At 45.5% G+C, this 7,663-nt stretch overlaps 1 long non-coding RNA gene across 1 annotated transcript; it reads right to left on the bottom strand.

Annotated features, from left to right (window-relative positions):
• Positions 1 to 556: 556 nt before the first annotated feature.
• Positions 557 to 4,794, bottom strand: LOC141569600 (uncharacterized). The gene is made up of 3 exons (XR_012493291.1): positions 4,658 to 4,794; positions 2,407 to 2,550; positions 557 to 851 (listed from the first exon to the last, which is right to left on the bottom strand). It is a non-coding gene; the product is annotated as an uncharacterized LOC141569600 (long non-coding RNA).
• Between the last annotated feature and the right edge of the window lie 2,869 nt (positions 4,795 to 7,663).

The following is a 7,663-nucleotide window of genomic DNA, read 5'->3' as shown; positions in this document are numbered from 1 at the left end:
CCCAACAAGAGCCAGGAGCCTGATGTAACCCCTGGCATGGGTGTCCGGGGATTGTGACGCAGCGCCTTGCGCGGGGGTCAGGGGTCCATGAGACAGCACCTAGCGCGGGTGCTGCTGGAACCTCAGGCTGCTTCTCGCTAGGGGGCAGAGTGTAGCGCCTCGTGCAAGGGGCGGGTTCAGAGAGTAGGCTGGAGCGAGAACCTATAGCTAGAAGAGCCAGAGCCCCGCCTCCACCCCCCCCAAACCTGGGAGCCAGAATATCGCACGAGAGCTGGGGTCCAACTCCTCGCAAAAGTGGGGCTAGGCTCTAGCACAACAGCCAGAGGCAAGGACATCATAGGGCTACGAGGTGGGTGTTCGGAGTACCTAGTCCGAGACTAGGGGGCCGGGCTCGCCAGAAAGTTGAGGGCGAGAGCCGCCATGATGCCTTTTCGTGTACTGAGGTGGCGATTTTCCTGAGGGAACTTGGCTTACCTCAGTATCTCTCCTAGAGTTGCTGTAGTTCTGGGACTACGTGGGACGTTCTTCTGTACCTGCTTTAACTCAGGATCTCCCCAAGAGGCGTGGAAAAGGTAAGGAGAAGCTTCCTGTGCACCAGCTCTGCTGAGGGGTGGGGGAGGGGTGTCGGTTATCACACGACGCGGAGAAAGGGCTTGGTCTGGAAAATCGTTGGTTTTTCTTTGTGGCAGAAGATGGTGTTCACTGCTGTTGTTTTGCTTGTGACTGTCCAGTGTTCACAGAACCCTTTATGCCGTTTGCATTTGAGAATCCATTCTGCCCCATTGATCTGTGTTTCGTTTTATGCCAATACCACTGTTTGGGTTACTATAATTGGTTTGTGGTCAAGTGATCTAGAAAATAGGAATTAAAAATCCCACTGTCTACCACATCCCAGGTCATGTACCCAAGGCACAGTGGCTACTAATAGTCTTCCTTCATTGTCCCTTACTAACATGCAGAGTGCTGAAAGGTCGACTAGCTTCATATACCTCTTTAGGTAAACTGTGTCAGCCTAGGGCTTGGCCTCTATTAATGAACTTGAATGTCTTCTCTCCTTTTCTGGCATGCTATTGACAGGATTGTCCAGAATTGTAACTTACTTTCCAGAAATTTCAAAAGCCCCAAAACCTTTCAATAATAGAACAGATACTCTTTCTCTGCACACAGATTCTGCAGCTATCCACTTTCCCACATTAGCCATTTCACACCCACTACACCAGTGCGTTTCATACAATACTGGTGTGCTTTCCCAGGGAATCACCACACAACCCACAAGTGAGAACAACATCATGAACATTTCTATATTCCTTTTAATATAATCGTAGCCTTAGTTAGGGCTACACCAATGAGTTTTGGTATCAGTCAAGAACTCTTGTATCAAGGAAACCTGGAAATTTCTCTTTTCTATACCCTTATCATTTTACCTACTTGAGTCAAAAAACTTTGGCTCCCCAGCAAGTCAGCCAGAGGGTCCCTGCCCTGTTCTCAATCTTTACTTGACTGACTCAGCCCCAAATAATGGCTGGTCAGATTTCTCATTGTAATCACTTTTTCCCACTCTTTTAAATTGCTCCACAATGGGGTAAAATACAGGTGACTTGTTTAGGGCCCTTCAATTTTGGGGGATCAACAGGGGTCAACTTTGCCCATTCAGCTTTTGGTAGTGCTGTTCTAAAACTTTTGCTATAATCCCATCAATGTCTTTTTTTATTTATCTTCAATTTTCTTAGAAGTTATCTAAAGATTTCCACCCTACATTGACAAATCCTGTGACTGACTCTCCTTTCTCTCTGTTTCACCTGTATTAATATTTAAAAATAGGTATCTATCTCGTTATTTGATTTGGTAACGCATGCTTTCCAAGTGCACTTTTAAATGACCTAATAGGAATATTCCTCATAATTGCCACTGTAGTTTTACTTTATAATTTCCTTAGGGCCAGAGCAGTTTGATAAGACCTTAGCTGATAGGACGTTAGCCCATGATTCTGTCTGGCCATATTGTTTCCTAACCATGGATCCCCAACCAATTCGGCTGCCCACCAGACACATTCATTAGCCTCCTCCAGCTGGGGGAGATAACAGACCATCTCTGGGAGGAATGGGAGAGACACAGAAAGCTCTACTGAGAGCTTGTCATGACCGAATACTCAGCAAGGTGCACCTGGGCAATTGCACCCCCTGGGACATAGAACAGGATGAAAGGTGAGAAACCAGACAGACTGAGAAAAATTAAACCCACGAGCACTCATACTAACAAAGAGCCACTAGCCCAAGAAATGAGTCACAAATATTTTCTCCTTCCAATCTGAATATAGAATAGAGACAAAGATTCTCACCAGTTTTGCTTCCACCACATCCTACAACAGAAATCGTGTGTGTGCGCTGACATGGTAAGAATCCGTACCTTACGCAGGCCAGGGTTAGATGCCCCAGGATCTCCTGTCTCCAGGAGCCTGGAGGCAAAGTCCGGGTTCCAGCCAGTGTGTTCTGTTCATAGCACCAACTCTACAATTAACTTTGCTCTACCCTCCAGGTTCTTCTGGATGCTCTAATAATGAAATAGACAGGAGACAGATTAGCAAGAGAAAATAACCCCATTTAATGCACACATTAAGTATGGGAACCCCCCACACAGGAGAAAGTCAGAGACCCCACAGGCAGGAGAGGTAGGGAGATAGAAAGGGAACTGGGCAGAGAAGACATCCTGAGCTAGGGGTGAGGTAAGATGCCCTGGGGGCTTCAAAGAGTCATTGCAGAGTGATAAGAGCAGAGCAGACGTTTAATGAGTATCAGTTTACCCTCCCCTATAGTTGGGTCAAACACAGATGGTGGCTGATGATCTCTTAAGGGCAAAGCCCCTATTTTGTGTTATTCTGGATAGTTAAAGGGCCAATAGTTTACGGTATCTTCAGCCTGAGATTACAAAATTGCCCTTAGCTCAAAACAATCTGCACACTGCAAAAGCACATCTTGAAGTGAATTGTTCTGAAGTCCCACATCTTTATTTTAAAAGTACTGCCATAGGATGCAAAAGATAATGTAAATTAATAGATCAAAAATGTGTTTCTTGCAGACAGAATAAAATTAGGTTCCCTGGGTAGGTAGCTGAAGCTTTCTCTTAACATTTGTACGAAAAGCACTTCAGGTTTGTATGTGTCCTTGGTAACAGAGCCGTGGAGGCATGGAAGCAGTCTCTGCTTTCAAAAACACCCTAGTCTACCATGTTTTCCGTCACTATGTCATTATGAAACAATATAAATTATTCATTTATGCAACATGACAATATATGGTTGGCACAACTTTGGTCCTTAGGGTTGCGAGGACTGTTTTCTTAGTAATCCAGGACCAGGTTAAAACAGAAAACTATTTTAAGAAAACATACAATCTTTGCTTTCTAGACAGAAAACTTCATTATATCTTATCTGGAGCAGAGAAGTTCAGGAAAACTTCGTCCTTTTAACAAAGTGAAAAAGAGCCAAACTCTGCTTCTACATCACCTTACTTTTGATATTTAAATTCATTCACTTCATTAAATTTATTCCAATCTTATTCGGCTCGACTATACATAATATTTCTTCTCTCAAGGTCTCTTCACAAACCTAGAACTGTCCACTTTACATTCAGATTTTATCCTGTTTCCCTGTTCTAAAACAACCAGCTTCAGTTTGGAACAAAGTTAATTGCCTTTCCCTCAAAAATACATCTTCATAGCTCATATTTTTTAGACCTAAAACATATCCTATTTTTCTTTTATTCATAGTTGTTTTTCCTATTTTTTATTTCTGTAGCATTCATTACATATTAGAATTCTTAAAAAAAAAAAAAAACGTCATTTCTAGTGAAAACTAAAAAGCATTCTGACTGTCCGTTGCACCAGTATTCTTTACACTGACATTCATGAAAAAATTTAATAATTTCTAGACATATACTTCATAATAGCACAAAAAAATTGTTAATGTCTCACAAGATGTGTATGTTGCAGTCACAAGACCCATGTGTTTGGTTCATCAAATATTTAATATTCAATAGATCAGAGACTGGAATAGGAAGGATTTATCAAAATGCCGCCACAGGGAGAAGGAGGGAACTTTCTAGACTTAAGTCCCTCTTAAGTGTGCCTTCAAGCCCAGGTGTGTTTTATCACAAAGGGAGGGAAGAGGAGCGGGAAAGAGCCCAAATCTCCACATCTCTTAGGTCAGACCCCAAGTTCTAGCAAAACCCCTCCAACAATCAGCATCTATAGCAGGAGCTGTTAGCCAGGGGGAAATGCAGGCTGGAATTTAGGGTAGTTCCCCGTTACATGTGTACTAGTAGCCCCAAATGTCTTTAGTCCTCTATAATATGAAGCAAGAAATAGATAAACCCATGTTCAGTACTCCTCCCCCCTCACTATTCTACACCAAAACTAAAAATAATACACCAAGGATTTTCCACACCAAGCCCTTCCTCCGTGGGTCCTCTGAAGACCGACACCCCCACCCCATCCCTCAGCCGTCCTCGTGGGCATCTCTCCTCATGTATTTCTCCCGTTTCGCTCCCTCGGCGCCACCCCCCGAGGGCTCCTGGGTAAAATGATGGCCTCAGCACACGGTACCCCCAGAAGCCACGGGAAGCTTCTCTCTCAGGCCTCCAGAAAAGGCAGAGTCCACACTCACCAGAAGCCAACTCCACGGAAAGTGTGCACCACGTGGGGACATGCTGGGTCACGCGAGTGTGACGTAGGGGTCATGCATAGGCACTCAGGGGTCCACGTAGGCTGGAGACCAGCAGCGCAGTGCAGTGCCGGGCCAGGCAGGGTCTGGAGTCCAGGCGCCCCAAGTCTGCACTGATTGGCCAGTCGCCCCAGGCCCCACCCCCTGGCTCCTCCCCACCGGCTGGGTCCTCTCCCTGTGCCCCCAGGCCCTGGCCTTGAGCCCAACCCCCTCTCGGACCTCTGTGCTTAGTGGCCTGGTCTGACCCCGGCTGTGTGGGCTGTGTGCCTGGAAGGCGTGCTCCCCCTGGGGAGGGCCACGCTGTGCCCCTGGGCAGGGGAGCTAGAAAGGACCCAGTTCTTACACAATCAGGTGTCAGAGGCCTCCTCCCTGCCCAGGCAGTGCTGTGGGTCACCGCTGGATGCCTGTATTTCCAGAGTGAGAGATGGCAGAACAGACAACCACCCCCCCAGGGCAGGGGTCTCAGGTCCTTTGAAATGTGAAAGTGACAGCAGCATGTTTAGAAATTTTCAACTTTAGTTTCCTAAATCTCTACCTGAGCACAGATTTTTATTATCAGAGAGGAAACAAGTATTGTCTACTGGCCAAAATAACTCTCCAGACAATCCACCAAAAGAGCAGTTTACTCAGGAAAAGAAAAAGGAACAAAACCACAGCACTGTGAGAAAGCATACGTCTGTCTGAAGCTCCAACTGGAAGCACACATGCAAAAATCAAGAGAGCCCCTTCCCCAGCTGGCCTCTATATAAATGAATCCCTCCCCTGGAAGTTACCACAAACTTTTAATAGGAAGTCAGGACTAGAGAGTTAAGAAGGGGTCCAGCTCCGTCCATAGTCCTCCCAGCTCTATGGTTAGTCATCTTAAGATGCCAGTTCACTTTTATCAGTATAAAAGGCAAGAAAACATATCGCACCAAGGTTTGGCACATCTACCTGACCTGCCTGACCCACCACCAACCACTGACCATCATAGAACAGCAGCAGAGTTGTGCTCAAAGGGCCTTGAGACCTTGGTCCATCTGAAGCCAAATCCCAGAGGTAGGGAGAAAAGTACAAGAAACCAGGTGTCCTGACAACCAGACAAGCCCCATAGTCTCCTAGGAACTCATGGGAATAGACGACGGTGGTCCTTTAAATGAAGGGCAAAGGCTATAGAGAGAGTGATAATGGGAGTCCCAGGGAGCAGGAGGGAGACAGAGAGAAAGCTCCTGGGTTGAACTGATTGTTTCCCACGAGAGAATACTACTGTGGGAGTGGACTGGTGGGGCCCAAAGTCCAACCTTTCCTCTGATCACCAGCGTGGCCTCTTGTCAGTCACAGGGGGAAATAATTCTTTTTAATTGCTTAGCTCAGAGTGGCTCCTTTTCTAATCTGCGCTTCTTAGTTCTTTAACTGCCATTGCAGCAGTTGTTAGAGGGAACTCCTAAGCATTAGGCCTCTGGAATTTGAGCCTGGGTCTACCCTTTACTAGCTGTGTTCCTTGGGACAGGTAACAAACCTCTCAGGGTCTCTGTTTTGTCACTTGTGAAATTCCCCATTTTTATAGCTTGGAACATTCACTGCTTCATAGTGAGCACGAAATAGGTGTTAACCTGAAAAACCTATGAAGCCGCCTTTGCTCTGCCCTCTGACAGGCTGTAGGGTTCCACCTCACAGTGCCGCTGGTTGTCATTTGTAAATCAGAGCTCATTATATCCACAAGCTAGAGGTTTTGTTAAGTCAATGAGAATATGTATATAAAGGCTTAGTACTATTGTTACCGGGAATGACGTTATACCTCGGCTCTTTTCTTGAAGAATTCAGTCAAGAGACAGTTTTGAGTGTGTGTGTGTGTGTGTGTGTGTGTGTGTGTGTGTGTGCAGCAATAGGACAGCAAGAAGTTTATTAGTAAAAGCGAATACACTCAGAAACAAGGAGCAGGCTGACCCAAGAAAGGGAAGCTGACACTGTACAAGGGTTTTTATCTCTATGGGTAGAATTGCCCCTCCCCTTTGTTTATCTCTCCTTCTCCCCATGAGTTGCCTACTCCTCCCTTCTATGGCATTTAGCAATGCTTTTCTTTAATTTAGGGACATGTGTAAACACACCCCTTTGATTTTAGGACACGTGCAAACTCATCCCTTAAGGGGATGTGTAAACTTGGAGTCCGGCTGGGCTAGTAAGGTATTGGTGGTCCTGACATGCAAGATGTAAGATATCTTCCTGCCTTCTGTCTCTTAACAACGCATTTTTTTGATTTAGAGGTATGTGTAAGACTGGAGTCGTGCTGGGCAGCTAGCTGCCAGGGGTCTTGGCCCAAGTAGGAACTGCAGCAAGGAGCTTTCTAACCAGGGTTAGGCCTCTCCTTCTCCTGCTCTTTTCCATCTATCTACCTACCCTGTCATTATGTCTGATACAGAGCAAATTTTCAGTAAATGTCATTCGTCATTTCGATCATAGTTATGAGTAAGTCAGCTGTTTACCTCATTTTAAATACGGTTAGTGAACTCACATGAGTGAACATATTAAGAATGGTGAAACTTCTATAAATAGAGTTGTATTTGAGACTTATTGCTATTAGACAAAACTAATATTTTTATACTCATATTTGTTTATTACGCAGATAATCTAATGGATAGATTATCTGATAATCTAATGGATGGGCACTCACCACAGCCCCTCCCTGGTCTTCACAAACCTGCTCATCTCCAAATTCAAGGCCCTGTGTCAGCTCAGGCCAGAGCGCCTCTCACAGATCTTCTCACTGGTCTCCCTGCTACCGTCCCTCTCTCGTCCAGTGCAACCTCCACTCTGTGACCAGCTACATCTTTCTAACTAAGTTAGGGATCTAATCCTGTCACTTCCTGTGCCTACAACTAACAACAGCTTCACCTGGGCTAGAGAATAAATTCTCATCAGCACAGTGTTGAGACTTTGTCAGGCCTATTTCTTCTCCTGGTCTCATTTCCT

The sequence above is a fragment of the Rhinolophus sinicus genome, chromosome X (assembly GCF_036562045.2).
Source record: "Rhinolophus sinicus isolate RSC01 chromosome X, ASM3656204v1, whole genome shotgun sequence".
NCBI classification, from domain to species: Eukaryota; Metazoa; Chordata; class Mammalia; order Chiroptera; family Rhinolophidae; genus Rhinolophus; species Rhinolophus sinicus.
The sequence above is the reverse complement of the archived record's forward strand: the minus strand, read 5'-3'. Positions and strand labels throughout refer to the sequence as shown.